This window comes from Oncorhynchus keta, chromosome 8 (genome assembly GCF_023373465.1).
Source record: "Oncorhynchus keta strain PuntledgeMale-10-30-2019 chromosome 8, Oket_V2, whole genome shotgun sequence".
Lineage (NCBI taxonomy): Eukaryota > Metazoa > Chordata > Actinopteri > Salmoniformes > Salmonidae > Oncorhynchus > Oncorhynchus keta.
Genome location: NC_068428.1, coordinates 1,353,067 through 1,373,218, shown reverse-complemented (window position 1 = coordinate 1,373,218; position 20,152 = coordinate 1,353,067). Strand labels below are relative to the sequence as shown.

General features: G+C 40.8%; 2 protein-coding genes across 3 annotated transcripts in view; one reads left to right on the top strand and one right to left on the bottom strand.

The window, feature by feature from the left end:
• Window positions 1–20,152, bottom strand: part of LOC118386654 (solute carrier family 35 member F6-like) — a 379,817-nt gene that overhangs the window by 105,301 nt on the left and 254,364 nt on the right. The window lies entirely within an intron of this gene.
• The window catches only part of LOC118386657 (dual specificity protein phosphatase 10-like), a 32,404-nt gene continuing 26,963 nt past the window's right edge, over window positions 14,712–20,152 (top strand). Inside the window, exon 1 of one of the 2 annotated variants that reach the window (XM_052523354.1) lies at window positions 14,712–14,963. The gene's annotated coding sequence lies outside the window, so the exon portion shown is untranslated. The remainder of the gene's footprint in view (window positions 14,964–20,152) is intronic. The other variant, XM_035774375.2, reaches the window with a different exon arrangement.

The following is a 20,152-nucleotide window of genomic DNA, read 5'->3' as shown; positions in this document are numbered from 1 at the left end:
CTGCTAGACTGGTAGCTACCTTCAGCAGAGTAAGCATGTTTGTTTGTCTGTTTTTTCTATCTTGGACTAATGTTAGCTAGCATAAGCTAGTATTTGTTACAATAAATTAGCATTTTCTAAACTCAAACTGAACCCCTGCAACTGGACATGGACATTTTCTGAGACTCCTGTTTCCACAAACCGAGGACGAAGACACCATCAAAAATGGCGTGCTACACCAAACAGTACCTATCCTGTAACTCCCAGTAATGGATACCAAACATATTTGGTTAAATCACATTGTCTGGTGTATCAATTTGTAGCTAAGAGAACTGATGATCGGCAGATGATGGGTGAGGTGGTCATGATAAAATTGCCATTCCAAAGAAACATACAGTAAGTTCAGAGAACAAATGTATAGCTGTGGGAGGTGTGTTGTCATGATCAAACTGCCATTCAGCTCCTCTTGAGTCATCTTCTGCTTGAAATCCAGCATAATGTCCAATCCATCGAGAGGGATACAGTTCACAGGAGTCAGTTCTACAATGACATGCGCAGGCAAAGGAATTACTTCTCTCTCTAAGAATCCACTCTAGAAAGAAGCCCAGGCACCACACAGTATTGCCTGTAAGACAAAAAAAGATAATAAATGATACTCCATTGCACAGTTTAAACAACAGTTGAAACTGTGCCAGCATAACACTATTAGGGTAGACTAGTTGAACATGCAAACATGTGCATAGGCACATAGATTACATTTAGAACAATATCTAGCCTAATAGAAAGAAATATGGCATAGCCTTCAACCTTTGCACAGTGACCAGACAGTAGAAATGTACCTAGGTAAGTAGGTAGGCAGAGTATCTAGCTACAGCCATGTCTAACGGGCATGCTTAGGCAAATCTTTTTTATATTAAAACCAGCTTAGCATTTTTAGAGATTTACAACATTTAAATAGTTGTATTATTTTTTTCTCCTCACTGTTAGCTAGTAAACTTAAGTAGCTAGCTTGCTGCATAGCCTATAATTGTTATTCACATCCATTTGTAATCCTATTTTGCGTCATGCCTATAATTTTGTGATTTTGAAATGCATCCATGGTCATTGTCAATTATGTTACATAGCTAGCTAGTAAAACTATTTACAGTTGCTGATGTTACATGTTTGCTAAAAAGTTACATAAGGGAGGCCTGGTGCATAGTAATAAGTTAGCAGGTGCCAGGCTAACTAGCTAGCCAACTCCAGTCATGTGCTAACGTTTGCTGATAAACCTAGCTTTAGGTAGCTGGTTGTAAAGTTATCACTTGCTGTTAAGTAGCCATATCTCTACGACTAAAAAGAGAAGAGGTTTTACAATTGAGATACAATAGGTCTCTCATGGTAAAACCTCTTAATTTTTTTGTCATGGATATGACTATGTATTGTTTAGCTAATTTAGCTAGCTAGCTACCTAAAGTTAGCAAACTGGGAAAAAACATGATATCCCCCCACTGTACCACAAAAGTATGTTCGTCAGTAATACGCAATATGGGTTTCAGTAGATAAACTAAAGATATCTAGGTGGCTTGCAGGAAAAATGAATTACTAGCCACCGTATTTGTCATCTGCCCTCTTGGTGCTGTAAATGGCTGTAGCTGAGCCTCTAGCAAAATCCAACTCCTTGTTTCGAATCCTCTTCGTATATTCCGGTTGAAACATGTATGGTTGAATGTCACCATGTAGCTAAAAAAAAGCTCCATCTTCGAATTTGTGTTGATGAGAGGAGTCACTTGAAGCCATTGTGCTCTGGTCAGTTATTTCCGTTTTGCCAAATGGATTGTGTCCGCCTCCCTTTAAAAAAAGTCTGCCTTTGGGGCAGGACGCGGCCAGAGCACGAAGCACCGCCCATACGAGTTGTAGTCTTTCAAATAAAAATTGTGTTAGCTTGTATAATTAGCAATGAATCTGCTGATAAGAACATCGCTGAAAGATGTCCAAAGGCTATATTGAATAAGGACAACCATATCTACATGCACAAAACTTATAGTGCGATCAGCATCACATAGAGCCTTTGAGAAATGCCAAAAAGCAGGACTACATTTATTGTCAGCCTCCCCCATAAATACACCAGAGGCCATGATACGGTGTATCAATTCAGCATGCAAAGCCCAGACCTGCCTTACTCCTGGGCAATTATGTGTGAAACACATCTCACTGTCCTAGAAATGCCTCAGACATGATGAAAACAATCCCAGATTTCCCCTGGGTGAAATTCACCTTTAACAGTGACACATATTCATAACAACACAACCCGGCTGTGATATCACCAACTGCCGATGCTATTTCAACATTGACTATGAGTATTAATTAGAATGTTATGTAAATCTGAACGTGTTGTATTTCCTGTATCTACACCTGCATCCATTTTTAGCACATTCAGCAAAAACAATAACACCAGGAGTAGGTTACTGCCTTTAAAGTTTTAGCATAATGTCAGGTGACATAGTTTATGGGATAAACATAACGTAACGTAACATAACATAACAAAACATCAAAGACACCAATCACACTCTCTATCAAACCATGATACCATACACTTAAGTGTGGACATTGATACGATTATACTAGGGTCTTGCGGGGTGAACAATTATTCATGGCCAGGTCTCAGATAATTCAAATTGGATGGGGCTTTGATCAGCTCCAGCCACATATTTATAAATACCCCCTCTGTGCAGCTGCTAAGAATAGAAGCAATAATAAATGTCCTGCATTGTTCAAGGCTGCCAACGGGTATAAATAGAGAGTCTTGGTGAGACCCTCTCCCTACGACATGTGTCCTGTCATATGGGAGCATGTGCTCTTAGCCAAGTTGGCACTTTTCTCAACGGGCCCGCTGCCACTTAATTACCCAACATCAATATTACCTCACATTTTTTACAGGCTTCAGGGGTAACTTTTGTTTGTGTGTGTAAACAAGCAGCACTATAACCCTATTTTCTTGGACAGGTTTTCAAAGTCTTTGCGTCATTGACCTGCTATCCCTTGTCAGAATTGACTGGATGGGATGGGCAGCCAACTTTGTGTAGTTAATCAAAACTAACTTTAAAAAGTTGTATTTTGACTTTTTTTCTTTTATCTTTTGACCATCATACTCTCTCACACACAGCAACTCCACTCCCACTTGTCTCCAATTCCACATACCAACCCTCTGCCCATCCCATCTATCTCTGCTGGCCACCCACTTCGTGTTTCTACATAACACATATCTTTCAACATCTAATCGAATCTACAGATTGTGTGTTGAAGATAAATACTTTTACTAAGAGTATTAGTATATTAGTAATTGACTGATCCAGTCTCTCCACATCTCCTAACATGACTATTTCTAGGGTCAATTTTAGGTCAATGCTATGCATTTTCAGCCATTCCTGAACCTGAGACCAGAAACAGGCTACCTGAGGGCAATACCAAAATAAATGGTCTATTGATTCTGTATCCTCACAACAAAATCTGCAGAGCTTCAATGATTTTATGCCCCAAATATTCAACATTTTGATGGTGGCAAGAATTCTATATAATAATTTTAGCTGAAAAGCACAAAGTTTTGAATCTTGCGTTGTTTAATATATCAACTCATACACCCTGTACCATGAAATCGGTACATCAAAAATCTATTTTGTAATCTGTATGGCAGGTGTCAACATCCTGGTCCTCAAATGAAACTGGTATACTTTCCTATTTATGCAATTTTTATTCCTCCAGTTTTGATCCTTTATATTGGGCAGACAGACCAGTTCCCTACCTCCTCCCGCTGCCAACCGCCTCCTCCATTTTTGGGGCAATGATGTAATCAATTGGTTGTACTATTAGATTGAGCAGACCTTCCCATACAATTCTGATAACTCCATGAAGGACATAACAATATAATTTAAGAACAAAATACCCTTTTCAAACATCTTTCATATAAATACAGGTATTTTATCAACCAGCACATTTGAGTTCAGTAATAATATTTTTTGTAATATTTGTTCTATCTTTTCAGGGGGATGAAATTTAAATTGTAGCCAGCTCTGCAATGCTTGTTTGAAAAAGACAGATTCTTTGAAAAAAGGCAAAAAGGCCATTTTTAAACAATGGATGAGCTTTTCTTATTAATCTAGTCGAGAACCATTTAGGATTCAAATAAAACTTTTGAATGAGTGAAGCTTTTACAGAGAGGTTTAGTGCTTTTATATTTCATCTCAACCCACCCAATTCATATTCATTATATAGATAGGCACATTTTATTTTGTCTGGTTTAGCGTCCCAGACAAAGTGAAATATTTTTTTGCTCATATGATTTGAAAAACAAATCAGGAGTAGGCAGCGCCATAAGTAAATGAATAAACTGAGATATGACTAAGGAATTAATCAGGGCAATTTCTCCACAAATAGACAGGAATTTATCTCTCCATGGTTGCAGGATCTTGTCTACTCTTACAAGTTTTCTATTGAAATTCATTGCGGAGAGCTTATTTCTATATTTTGTGATATGAATACCGAGTATGTCTACTTCACCATCAGTCCATTTTATAGGTAAGCTGCAGGGTAATGTAAACATTGTATTTTTTAAGGATCCAATACGTAATTGTAACGGCGTTCTTCGTTTGTAGAAAGAGAGTCCGACCGAAATGCAGCATAGTGGTTACTCGTGACTTTAATAGAAAAAGTGACACATGAAATAACGATACAAAATACGAAACAACAAACGGAACGTGAAACCTAATTACAGCCTATCTGGTGAAACTACACAGAGACAGGAACAATCACCCAAGAAATACAAAGCGAAACCAGGCTACCTAAATACGGTTCCCAATCAGACACAACGAGAATCACCTGACTCTGATTGAGAACCGCCTCAGGCAGCCAAGCCTAATCAACACCCCTAATCAGCCGCGATCCCAAATACTACAAACCCCAATACGAAAATACAATAACATAAACCCATGTCACACTCTGGCCTGACCAAATATATAACGAAAACACAAAATACAATGACCAAGGCGTGACAGTAATATTGTACACTTCATAATTATAATTATATTTTAGTCCAGAGAGTACAGTAAAGTTATCGAGATCTTTATTGAGACATTGCAGGGATCAGCTTGCGGACTTAACAAAAAACTTGAGTAATCGACATACATGGACACGTTTGTTTTTAAGCCTTGGATTTATAATCTTCTAATGTTGTTCTTGAATCTGATTTTAATAGCTAGCATTTCGATGGCCATAACGAATAGATATGGTGACAGCGGACACCCTTGTTTATCTCCTCTTGACAATTCAAAACTCTCTGAGAAGTAGCCATTATTTACTATTTTACACATGTGGTTGCTATACATTATTTTTACCCATTTTATAAGAGAATTACCGAAATTGAAAAAACTCCAGGCATTTATAAGTAAAATCCAGTCTTACTTTATAAAATGCCTTTTCAAAATCCGCTATAAATACCATTCCTGGCTTCTTATACAGTGGGGAGAACAAGTATTTGATACACTGCCGATTTTGCAGGTTTCCCTACTTACAAAGCATGTAGAGGTCTGTAATTTTTTATCATTTATCAATTTTTTATCAATCCAGAAAATCACATTGAATGGTTTTTAAGTAATTTATTTGCATTTTATTGCATGACACAAGTATTTGATATATCAGAAAAGCAGACCTTAATATTTGGTACAGAAACCTTTGTTTGCAATTACAGAGATCATACGTTTCCTGTAGTTCTTGACCAGGTTTGCACAAACTGCAGCAGGGATTTTGCCCACTCCTACATACAGACCTTCTCCAGATCCTTCAGGTTTTGGGGCTGTTACTGGGCAATACGGACTTTCAGCTCCCTCCAAAGATTTTCTATTGGGTTCAAGTCTGGAGAATGGCTAGGCCACTCCAGGACCTTGAGATGCTTCTTACGGAGCCACTGCTTAGTATCTTCAATGCTCTTACTGAGGGAAGAAAATCGGCAGTGTATCAAATACTTGTTCTCCCCACTGTATGTTTCATGATGTTCTATTATTTCTAGTAGTTGTTGTATATTATCTCCAATCTATCACCCATGTAAAAAAACCTGTCTGATCAGGATGAACAATACCTGGTAAAACCCTTTTAATTCTGAGTGCTATGCATTTTGCTAGTATTGTTGCATCACACATTGAAGTGTAAGTGGCCTCCAGTGTTTTAGATAGACTGGGTCTTTATATTTGCCATCTGGGTCTTGTTTTAGTAATAGACAAATCAGACCTTCCTGCTGAGTACCTGGCAGACTACCATTTCTATAGGAGTAGATAAAACAATCTAACAATGGTGTCACGATCGTCGTACGAACTGGAAATATACTCAGCAGCGTGATTTGGGATCCACATGTTTAATAAAGGAAACTCACAAAAACAATAAACAGCAAACAAAATGTGAAGCTCAAGCAGTGCTCACAGGCAACAACACAGAAATATGATCCCACAAAAACCCAGTGGGAAAAAAAGGCTGCCTAAATATGATCCCCAATCATAGACAACAATAGACAGCTGCCTCTGATTGGGAACCATACCAGGCCAACATAGAAATACAAAAACTAGAGTACCCACCCTATTCACACCCCGACCTAACCAAATTAGAGAATAAAAGGCTCTCTAAGGTCAGGGTGTGACAAATGGAGCTTTTAGTATGTCAAAAAATACTTGATACTCTATCGGTATGCCATCAAGCCCTGGGGTTTATCCAGACTGAAAGGATTTAATAGCCTCAAAACGTTATTCCTTTAATTTGGCCTTCACACTGATCTTTCTGTACATTTGTTAATTTTCCATTTTTTATATTATTTGGAAAGAATTCCTTACTGTAATCTTCATTCAGTGGGAGAGGATGAGACGGAAAAGAGAACATCTGCCTAAAATAATTAGCTTCCCCTTTTAAAATATAATTTGGGGAACCATAGATGACTCCATCTTCAGTAACGGGTTTCTGCAAATTATTTTTGTTAGCTTTCTTGTATTGGAGATTCAGGAAGAATTTTGTGTATTTCTGTCCATATTCCATCCCGTTTGCTTTATTTTTTGTAATAGATTGCATTAGATCATTCTTGAATAAGTTCCTCAAGGCAAAATAAAACAGAATAAAAGTACATTTGAATGACACTAAGTGGCAGTTTTTTTTAAAATAAAAGTTATTCTACAGTAATAGACTTGTATCAAACCATGGTGCACGTGTTGTCCTGGTGGACCATACTTTTATCATAGGGGTTAATTCTTGAAAGGACATACACTGAGTGTACAAAATATTAAGAACTTCCTAGTATTGAGTTGCACCGCCTCCCAACCCCCCCTTTTTAATAAAACAAATGTTTATTTCACCTTAATTTAACCAGGTATGCTAGTTGAGAACACGTTCTCATTTACAACTGCGACCTGGCCAAGATAAAGCAAAGCAGTGTGACACAAACAACAACACAGAGTTACACATGGAATAAACAAACATACAGTCAATAATACAATAGAAAAAGTCTATATATACAGTGTGTGCAAATGAGGTAGGGTAAGGGAGGTATGGCAATAAATAGGCCATAGTGGCGAAATAATTACAATATAGTGCCCTCAGAACAGCCTCAATTCATCGGGCATGGTCTCTACAAGGTGTTGAAAGTGTTCCACATGGATGCTGGCCTATGTTGACTCCAATGCTTCCAAAAGTTGTTTCAAGTTGGCTGGATTTCCTTTGGGTGGTGGACCATTCTTGATACACACAGGAAATGGTTGAGTGTATATATTTTGTCTTGCCCATTCACCCTATGAATGGCACACATACATAATCCATAGCTGTGTTTGAATACCCATACTAACATACTGTATACTACATACTTAACAAGTATATACTACATACTATGTACTCTTAGTTAATTTTAGTATACTGGAAATGAACGGTATCGTTTAAGTTGATCATACCAGGGCTTCGACTGTCCACCTGAAGTTGATGCTGTTGCTAGATTGTTAGTTTTACAAATGACTAGCTAAACATTCGTAAATTCAATCTGGAGTGTGCCCTCTAAATTCAGAGCGTCAGATTGTCCGTTTGTAAATTCAGAGCACACACTGGACGCTCTGGCCAAAGAGTAGGGTTGATCCGAGCGTTCTGCCCTCACAACGGCAGTCAAGCACCCAAGCTAACTGGCTAGCTTGCTAGCTACTTCCAGACACAAATGAGAGAACACCTCACTCTGACCATTTTACTCGCCCTAGCAGAGCTGGATAGGCTGTTTTCATGTTATCCAGAGCGTTGGTGACTGTACCTGTGATGCTGTGAACAATTTAGTTATGCTTTTTTTGCCAACATTTACTGACACTGGGCTATATTGAATGGGTGTTGAGCACTCATCAGTTATTCTGTGCGAGAGTGCTCTTAAATGAGAAATTAGTAGATAGCCATTGAATCGTGGCGCCGGAAGAAATGGGAGCAGTTTTACGGACGCCCAATCAATTAGACTATTATGTGTTTTTTGTAATTTTTTTGTACATAATGTTTCTGCAACCATATCTTACGGCAAAAAAGAGCTTCTGGATATCAGGACAGTGATCACTCAACTCGGATTAGATTAAGATTTGTTCTTCAACAAGCAGAACGTAAAGGACATTCTCCGAACACCTGACAAGGCCAACATCCCAGTTATTTGCAAGAGGAAGTGACACAGGTCCAGAGGACACAGAGCTGGGTGCCTCGTAAGGATCCGCAGAAGGCAAGTGGGAAAGCTGCCGTTACCATCAATATTACTCGCCAACGTGCAATCACTGGACAATAAATTAGACGAGGTATGATCACGAATATCCTACCAACAGGACATCAGAAACTGTAATATCTTATGTTTCACGGAATCATGGCTGAATGATGACATAGATATTCAGCTATTGGGATATACGCTGGGGGGGAGGGGTCTGTGCATATTTGTAAACAACAGCTGGTGCACAAAATCTAAGGAACTAAGGAATTTTGCTCACCTGAAGTAGAGTATCCTGTGATAAAATGCAGGACACCCTATTTGCCTCGAGAGCTTTCAGCTATACTTTCCGTGGCTGTTTATTAACTTCTTGCGTCGAGCCATCCCGGATCCGGTATCGTGACTACAGCCTCAAGCTCATTACCATAACGCAACTTTAACTATTCATGAAAATCGCAAATTAAATGAAATGTATCTATTTGCTCTCAAGCTTAGCCTTTTGTTAACAACACTGTCATCTCAGATTTTCAAAATATGCTTCTCAACCATTGCAAAACAAGCATTTGTGTAACAGTATTGATGGCTAATGTAGCATTTAGCGTAGCATTTAGCATTAGCATTCAGCATGCAACATTTTCCACAAAAACCATTAAAAGCATTCAAATAAAATAATTTACCTTTGAAGAACTTCAGATGTTTTCAATGAGGAGACTCTCAGATAGCAAATGTTCAGTTTTTCCTGAAAGATTATTTGTTTAGGACAAATCGCTCCGTTTTCTGCATCACGTTTAGCTACGAAAAAAACCCTGTATCCAGGATTGTGTAAACCTATCAGCAAGCTCATTAGCATAACACAACATTAACTATTCATGAAAATCGCAAATGAAATGAAATGAATCTATTTGCTCTCAAGTTTAGCCTTTTGTTAACAACACTGTCATCTCAGATTTTCAAAATATGCTTCTCAACCATTGCAAAACAAGCATTTGTGTAACATTATTGATGGCTAACGTACCATTTAGCATTAGCATTCAGCATGCAACATTTTCCACAAAAACCATAAAAGCATTCAAATAAAATCATTTACCTTTGAAGAACTTCAGATGTTTTCAATGAGGAGACTCTGTTAGATAGCAAATGGTCCATTTTTACAAAAAAATATTATTTGTGTCGACTAATCGCTCCGTTTTGTTCATCGCGTTTGGGTAAGGAAAAAAATATTTTAAAAAGTCATTAAAACGCAAACTTTTTTCCAAATTAACTCCATAATATCGACAGAAACATGACAAACGATGTTTAGAATCAATCCTCAAGGTGTTTTTCACATATCTATCGACGATAAAATCCATCGTGGCATGGACTTACTGATTACGCACACAGGACACCGGGCGGGACACCAGGTAAATGTAGTCTCTTATGGTCAATCTTCCAATGATATGCCTACAAACATGTCACAATGCTGCAGACCCCTCGGGGAATATACAGAAAGCGCAGGCTCATTCCTGGCGCATTCACAGCCATATAAGGAGACATTGGAACACAGCATTTCCTGTATGAAACATCATCTTGGTTTCGCCTGTTGCATTAGTTCTGGGGCACGCACAGATAATATCTTTGCAGTTTTGGAGACGTCAGAGTTGTGTCTTTCCAAGGCTGTCAATTCCATGCATAGTCGAGCATCTTTTCGTGACAAAATATTGCGCTTAAAACGGGCACGTCTTTTTATCCAATAATGACACAGCGCCCCTATAGGTTCAAGAGGTTAACCACCACAGATGGATGCTGGCACTAAGACCGCACTCAGTCAGCTGTATAAGGAAATAAGCAAAAATGAAACCGCTCACTCAGAGCTGACACACCTAGTGGCCGGAGACTTTAATGCAGGGAAACTTAAATCAAGTTCTACCTCATTTCTTTCAACATGATGTGTTGTGCAACCAGAGTTGGAAAAAAAATTCTAGATCACCTGTACTTCACACACAGAGACGCGTACAAAGCTCTCCCTCGCCCTCCATTTGGTATATCCAACCACAATTCTATCCTCCTGATTCCCGCTTACAAGCTAAAATTAAAGCAGGAAGCACCAGTGACTCGGTCGATAAAAAAGTGGTCAGATGAAGCAGATGCTAAACTGCAGGACTGTTTTGCTATCACAGAGTGGAACAAGAATTCTTCCGATGGCATTGAAGAGTACACCACATCAGTCACTGGCTTTATCAATAAGTGCATCGAGGACGTAGTCCCCACAGCGGCTGTACGTACATACCCCAACCAGAAGCCATGGATTACAGGCAACATTCACACTGAGCTAAAGGGTAGAGCTGCTGCTTTCAAGGTGCGGGACTCTAACCCAGAAGCTTATAAGAAATCCTGCTATGCCCTCCAATGAACCATCAAACAGGCAAAGCATCAATACAGGGCTAAGATTGATTCGTACTACACCGTCTCCGACGCTCTTCTTATGTGGCAGGGCTTGCAAACTATTACAGACTACAAAGGGAAGCTTCCCAGTGACACTAGCCTACCAGATGAGCTAAATCACTTCTATGCTTGCTTCGAAGCAAGCAACACTTAGGCATGCATGAGAGCATCAGCTGTTCCGGACAACTGTGTGATCACGCTCTCCGTAGCCGATGTGAGTAAGACGTTTAAACAGGTCAACATTCACAAGGCTGCAGGGCTAGATGGATTACCAGGATTTGTACTCTGAGCATGCGCTGACCAACTGGCAAGAGTCTTCACTGACATTTTCAACCAGTCACTGACTGAGTCTGTAATACCAACATGTTTCAAGCAGACCACCATTGTCCCTGTGCCCAAGAACACTAAGGTCTAAATGATTTCTGACCCATAGCACTCACGTCCTTAGCCATAAAGTACTTTGAAAGTGTCACGCCCTCGCCATTTATTCTCTATTTTTGTTAGGCCAGGGTGTGACTAGGGTGGGCATTCTAGTTGATTTAATTCTATGTTTTCTATTTCTTTGGTTTCTGCCGAGTGTGGTTCCCAATCAGAGGCAGCTGTTTATCGTTGTCTCGGATTGGGGATCACGTATAATTTGTCATTCTCCTTTTGTTGTTTGTGGGATCTTGTTTTTTGTTAGCTCTGTGAAGCCTGCAGAACGTGATGTTTGTTATTCTTTTGTTGTTTTTGTTTAGTGTTCTGAGTAATTAAAGTATCATGAACACTTACTACAACGCTGCACCTTGGTCTCCTTCCGATGACAAACGTTACAGAAAGGCTGGTAATGGCTCACAACAACACCATTATCCCAGAGACCCTAGACACACTCCAATTTACATACCGCCCCAACAGATCCACAAATTATGCAATCTCTATTGCACTCCACACTGCCCTTTCCCACCAGGACAAAAGGAACACCTACGTGAGAATGCTATTCATTGACAACGGCTCAGCGCTCAAAACCATAGTACCCTCAAAGCTCATCACTAAGCTTAAGATCCCGGGACTAAACACCTTCCTCTGCAACTGGATCCTGGCCTGATCACTGACAACGACGAGACAGCCTATAGGGAGGAGGTCAGAGACCTGGCCGGGTGGTGTCAGAATAACAACCTATCACTCAACGTAACCAAGACTAAGGAGATGATTGTGGACTACAGGAAAAGGAGGACCGAGCATACCCCCATTCTCATTGACAGGGCTGTAGTAGAGGAGGTTGAGAGCTTCAAGTTCCTTGGTGTCCACATCACCAACAAACTAGAATGGTCCAAACACACCAAGACAGTCGTGAATAGGGCACGACAAAGCCTATTCCCCCTCATGAAACTAAAAAGATTTGGCATGGGTCCTCAGATCCTCAAAAGGTTCTACAGCCGCAACACCGAGTGTATCCTGACTGGTTGCATCACTGCCTGGTACGGCAACTGCTCGGCCTCTGACCGCAAGGCACTACAGAGGGTAGTGCGTATGGCCCTGTACATCACTGGGGCTAAGCTGCCTGCCATCCAGGACCTCTACACCAGGCGGTGTCAGAGGAAGGCCCTAACAATTGTCAAAGACTCCAGCCACCCCAGTCATAGACTGTTCTCTCTACTACCACATGGAAAGCGTTACCGGAGTTCCAAGTCTAGGACAGAAAGGCTTCTCAACAGTTTTTACCCCCATGCCATAAGACTCCTGAATAGGTAATCAAATGGCTACCCGGACTATTTGCATTGTGTGCCCCTACCCAACCCCTCTTTTACGCTGCTGCTACTCTCTGTTCATCATATATGCATAGTCATTTTAACTATACATTCATGTACATACTACCTCAATTAGCCCGATCAACCAGTGCCTGTATATAGCCTCGCTACTGAATATAGCCTCGCTACTGTTATTTATTTTTTTACTGTTGTTTTTATTTCTTTACTTACCTATTGTTCACAAAATACCTTTTTGTTTTTGTTTTAATTGCACTGTTGGTTAAAGCCTGTAAGTAAGCATTTCACTGTAAGTTCTACACCTGTTATATTCGGCGCACGTGACAAATAAACTTTGATTTGATGTAAATAATCAAGTCAATAAACACTGGGTAGTTTGATAGATAGCAGATAGTATATATACTGCCTGGCAAGTTGGATGTATTGGTAGCCAAATAACGTTAGGTAACTAGCTAACTTACCAGTACATACTGCTATAATGCTATGCGGTTCGCAAGGAAAGCGTAGCTAACAAATTGTCAGCCAACATTAACATGTAACGTAACTTATTTGAAAAGGCATTACTTTATTACATTTTTCAAAATGTTCTTAACATTTGTCATAATTAGTTAAAGCAATGAATCTGTATCCGCTTTCGTCGGACTTCGGCTGAATATATTCTGCCATTTTCTTCAAAACCCCGAAAAGTTATGAAGCCACGCCTCAATCATCTCAAGGCATAAAAAGAAATGCACTTGTCTCCTCTTAATCTACACTGATTGAAGTGGATTTATCAAGTGAAATCAATAAGGGATCTTAGCTTTCACCTGGTCAATCTAGGTCATGGAAAGAGCCTAATGTTCATAATATTTTGTACACTCAAGTGCATATCCAAGAAGAATGTATACAGGCTATAATGAACAAGTATATGTCCATATAACCTAGATGTGCAAGCTACACATCACAGCATCTTGAGTAGGGTATTGGTTCAGGGTCTTATAAGCAGAGACATGAGCCCTTTCATATTAACCTTTAAATGTCCATATAATATACATGCCTAAGCCATAGCCCTACATCAACATATCTTGAGTAGGGTATTGGTTCAGGGTCTTATATGCAGAGACATGAGCCTTGTTATACAGTATCTACTAGGGAGAACCTAGGCATGGCTATTTTGGAGCAGGACATCACATGACTATAATTATCCATGATACACCCCTAAATGAGCAAATTGTCAAGATCATTTCCAATGAACATGAATCACAGACAGGCTAATTGAAGGCACCTGTGGCCATAACTTTATATAACAGGCTATTGAAGATTATGCATTACCATTGTAATATCATAGCCTAGCTGCTTAATATGAATCACTATATAAACTAGTTAGCCCCTGAAAAAAAAATCATTATTAAACTATTAAATTGCATGCAACTACTACAGTGGTTATGACTGTATTTTCTGCATAAATAGGCGGAGAAGAACGCATTAAAGACGAAACAGGATGAACGAATTTCTAATCTGAGAATGTTATCATCCGTCAACACTTGCTTCACTCTTCCTCGTAAAGCACTTTTGATTGGTTGCCAGTGACATCACCCTACTCTCATACATGGGACTCTGAGAATTGTTCATTTGACTATTTAAGGAGAAACTCAATTACTCACTCCTCGCGTCCTGTCTCTGCTCTCCTCGCATTCTCAAAATCCATTGGATGAGAAAGCCAAATGTCCCTCCCCTCTGAATTTCTCATCCAATGTGTTTTGAGAAGGAGGCGAGGAGACAACAGAGAGTACACGAGGTAAACAATTGAGATTTGCCCCTACCTAGCCGATTTTTAAGACCCGCTGCGGAACACCCACTACTGGGTTGGTTCTCGCTGCTGTACAAAACGACTAATTGAATATTAATGAATTCGTTTATTGGCTCATACACGTGCCAATCCTAAAGTGCCAATTCTCTAGGTTGGCTGAACCCCTTGTATATTATTACTGGGGACCAGGCTAAAAGTAGAAATGTTGCGGATCCGCGGCACTGGGAAAGGCTGAATGGAATCAACATTGAGCACAAATAACATTCGTCAACACTCAACCGGAGCACCCAAAACATTGTCTTACAAAAATGTAAGTAAACTTCTAAAATTCCTTTATTAGGCGACCTTTCACAGTGTATATAGCTGACAAGTTGTGTATAAATTACGCTGGCGTTATCAACATGAACAGACCATACTCAGCAATTTCAAGTCATAACAGTGCTAACGTTAAATATGAACGATTTCAGATATCGGACATTTCACATGAAACTATAGGCTATTTGATATCCTATATCCTTTAGATCGTTGCAAGAACTAATTTTCTTCATGCTAACTGACAGATGATAAACTGCTGGTTTTTCAATATCACTTTTAACAAATATCTGTTACTTGCTACAATGTTGCCAAAATTATTCAAACTAGACTATCACTACAAATGATACAATGTTTTACTATACGAGATAAATATGTGCTGTCCAACCGCGGCATCTTTGAATTGGAATTGACATGTTTAATCTAATCAAACCGTGTCTGTACCGCGGAAGCCCTCCATACTTTTATTCTCAGCACGTCCTCATGCCGGTCTCTTCAATGAATGTACACCCTGTGATTTTTTAATTTTTTTTTTTACATTTACCAGCCAGTTGAAACAGCTGGACACTATAAATGCACGGGCCAGACGACGCGACCATGGGCGTACTTTGATGTGAGGACATGGCATATTACATCGTTATTATTACAACGTTTGATGAAATTTAAGCAGCCTCGCGCATCCCATGACTGTCCCAGATGTGATTTGGAGGGAGAGACCAAACTGCGGCGTAGCTCTACTACAGGTCGAAGCAGTAGTCCAGTCTTTTTTGTCACCTGAAATGCACAGCCTTATTGCACTGCAATGTGAAATTGACAGTAGCCTAGTTGCGTAGTCCAGATATTTGCTCTGTGAATTTCAATCCCGTGTGACCTGCACATATTTGTGAGGATTATATTATTTGCTCATAGGCTACATATTCATTGGACACTCCACATATATCATATAGTCTATGGTTTATATCCACCCTCACTAAATGATCAGTAGGCTCTCTGTTTAACCTGCATATTCCCATGACTGTGGTAGTTGTCTTGCAGACGTTTACTTAGCAGATATTTGGTGACTGTGTAGCTGTTTAGTTTCTCATTCACTGTCCCCAGTCAGTGGCATTGGTCATCAACAAACCTCCATGCTATTCGATAGACGCTGTGGTTATTATTGATTCTACCCACGTCATAGTAGCCTATAGCAGAAATCTTCTCTGGTTTAACTGGGCCCGAACGGACCCAGTAGAACCTACGTTGAAATGCTTGGAATGTTCTTCCTGTGAAACGCATTAAACAATGTCCACGTTAATTTCTACTCCTGTCTCATGTCCTGTCCCTTATATTAGTTGTATAAGTCATACAGTGTGCTATACAACACAACTGGCGACGAAAAAGAAACGTTCTCACGTTTGTGCTCATTATCTTCGGCAGAAAGTCTGAGTTAAATTCATTAAAAATAATTCGCTGTAGAAAGACGCAAACAAAACGTGCTTTTGGTGTCACAGCAACGAGACCCCCGAGGGATAGGAAGAGTTAGCTGCGCTACATTTCTTTTAAAAAAATATTAAAAAAGGAAGAGTTAGCTGCGGGAGAAAGTGAAGTCAGCGTGTGTTAAAATAAAAAAAGGGCCTGGGAGGAAGGGAACGTCAGAAAAGTGTGAGAAAGAAAAATAAACCGAAAATGTCTGCATTGGTTGGAAATATAGGAACATTTGATGAATCTGTGGAACAATGGACTTCTTACACAGAACGTTTGAGTACTTTGTGTTGGCAAATGGAATTAAAACAGAAGTCGTGCCAACATTTTTGACTGTTATGGGAGGAAAAACATTCAATCTATTGCACAGCCTGGTAACGCCTGAAAAACCTGGTGATGAATCATATCTGTCAATATGCATATTCTAGCATCTGGTCCTGAGAAATAGGCTGTTTACTTTGGGAATGTTATTTTTCCAAACATAAAAATAGTGCCCCCTAGCTTCAAGAGGTTAACATTGCAGAGAGCAATAGAAGTGAGTACGTCATTGGAAATCGCAAATAAAGATGCACAACAGTTAAGTGCATCGACCCAAGTGCCAAAGGTGTATATTGAGTTAAAAAACAAGGCACGAGTGTTGGTGGAGTGTTGGTGCAAAGACTTAGACTGCAGAAGTTGTGGAAAAAAGGGTCACATCGAACGTGCATGTAAAAACAAAAAGAGACAATCAAACAAAAGTACTGAACAAAGGAAAAGCGACTTCAGGGAGTACAAAAAGAAAGTGCATAAAATGGAGCACATAGCAGATGAACAAAGTGATACCCTGTCTGAAGAGGAAGAATCTTTGCATGTTTTGTCCATTTCAGACAATGGATACGAATACTGGGTGACACCGCTACTGGATGGAAACGCAGTATGGATGCAAGTGGACACTGGAGCAGCCATATCTTTGCTGTCTGAGGCTGTATACAAGGACAAACTACATTACCTCACACTACAGCCCACAAAGATGACGCTGAAAACATACACCGGTGAGATTGCTTCAGTGAGAGGAAGCGTGATTGTTACAGTGGAGCTCAACAAACAGAAGGTAAAGATACCACTCTACATTCTGAGAGGCAACCATCCAGCATTGCTAGGACTCACATGGCTGGAAAAGATCAAACTAAACTGGCAGGAAATTCACATGGTTGCAAAAGAGGACACAAACCTACAAGGGATATTGAGGAAACACGCGGATGTGTTCAAAGGAGAACTTGGCAGTATGAAGGACATAACAGTTAAACTGACCGTGAAACCAGACAGCAAACTAAATGCTTCAAAGCTAGACCTGTCCCATACGCCATAAAACCAAAAGTTGAAATTGAGCTAAACAGACTAGTGGAGAGTGGAGTATTGGATCCAGTGAATGGGCTACACCCGTTGTTCCAGTCATAAAAAAAGATGGATCCCTCAGACTCTGTGGTGATTTCAAAGTCACAATTAACCCAGTCTTGACTGCTGAAAAATATCCACTACCCCTCATTGATAACCTCTTTTCTGGTTTAGCTGGAGGACAAAAATTCACTAAGATAGATATACTGTATGTCTGGCCTATCTACATGTGCATGTGGACCAAGAGTCACAAGAACTGTTGACCATAGTGACTCACAAAGGACTGTACAGGTACCGGAGGCTTCCTTTTGGAATCACCTCAGTTCCGGCCTTGTTTCAAGAGAGCTATGGACCAGATACTGAGTGGGCTCACTGGGGTCCAATGTTACCTCGATGATCTACTCATCACCAGCAAACACGAGCAGGAGCACCTGAGAAACAAGAACGCTACACTACAGAGATTGGAGGAGAACGGTCTGAGGGTCCGGAAGGACAAATGCAAGTTTTTCCGGCCCTCTGTTGAGTACCTGAGCCACGTCATCGACAGTTCAGGTCTCCACAAGGTGCCATCAAAGGTGAAGGCCGTTGCGGTGGAAGTGGACAGACAGATGGAAGTGGACAGACAGATGTGAGGAGGCCTTCAAGAAAGTGAAAACAGCCTTAGCTCAGTCAGAGGCCCTAACCCACTTCAACCCCAACCTGCCATTACAGTTGGCATGTGATGCATCGCCTTATGGCTTTGGTGCAGTTGTCTCACACATTATGCCATCACGTGAAGAAAGGCCAATTGCTTTCGCATCACGGACCTTAAGAAAAGCCGAGAGCAATTATGCACAGATAGAGCGTGAAACACTCGCCATTGTGTTTGGAGTTAAGAAATTTCATCAGTTTCTGTATGGCCGACGATTCACACTGCTGACAAACCATAGACCCCTCAACTTCATCTTTGGTCCCCACACCGGTATTCCGCCGCTTGCAGCCAGCCGCATGCAGCCAACCGCATGCAGCGATGGGCATTGTTATCTGCTCACCAGTACGATATCAAGTACAGAAGGTCTGAGCAGCACTGCAATGCAGACGGTCTCTCAAGGCTTCCCTTACCTGTCGCACACACTGAGCACTCCCAGGCTGAAATCTTCTACTTCAAGGAAGTGACGAACGCCCCAGTTACATCTGTCCAAGTGAAAAAGTTCAGCCACACTGATCCAGTGATGTCTGAGGTTGCGGACATAGTCACTCGTGGAAAAGAAGGAGAGATGTCGGGCAGCCTATAACCCTACCTAGTGAGGAGAAACCAGCTCACAGTTCAGTTCTGATGCTTGCTATGGGGTTTTCCGGTCATCTTACCGCCACCACTGAGAAGGCAGGTGCTTGAAGAACTACATTCAGGGCACCGTGGCATGGTGTGAATGAAGGAGATTACACGCAGCTACTTTTGGTGGCAAGGTCTGGACACAGCTATCAAAGACAAGGTCAAGTCATGATCTGCACGTCAAAAGATGAGGAACATGTCTCAGCTAGCGCGACTACACCCATGGGACTTCCCAGGGGAGCCTTGGCAGCGAGTCCACATAGACTATGCAGGCCCACTGGAGGATTGTATGTTCTTAGTCGTAGTTGACGCACACAGCAAATGGTCTGAGGTCATAGTGATGAACAGTACCTCAGCAGAGAGAACCATTAAAGAGCTACTGTCAATCTTCAGTCGCTTCGGCTTGCCAAAGCAACTCATTAGTGATAATGGCCCCCAACAGGTGGCTGAAGAGTTCCGGTCATTCATGGAAGCAAATGGAATTCAGCACATCAAGTCAGCGCCGTACCATCCTGCAACAAACGGCCTCGCCGAAAGGTTTGTCCAAATGATGAAGCAAGCTTTAAAATCATCACAAGGGAACGGCTCCCTCAATAGGCACCTAAAAACACCTTCCTGTTAACCTACAGAAACACTCCCCACGCTACAACCAAAGTGGCACCCGCGTCAGCCATGATGAAAAGACAGTTTTGCACGCGACTCAACCTCCTGAGACCTCCAAAGACTAAACAGGTTGTACAGACACAACAGAGAGCACAGGGCGGAGAGACAGAGCAAAGCAAATGACAGAAGCTTCATAGCTGGAGAGAACGTTTTTGCTCGGAACTACTGTAAAGTTCCAAAGTGGATAGCAGCCTCTGGTTGCACAAACAGGACCAGTGTCCTACACAGTTCACACACCAGAAAACATCATCTGGAGGAGACACGTGGATCAACTGTTGCCAGGAACCAACCTCAGAGATGACTCCTGTCAAGCGACAATCCAAGATCAGCTACTGGAGGCCTACCATGACTACGAGCCATCACTTGAACATCCACTG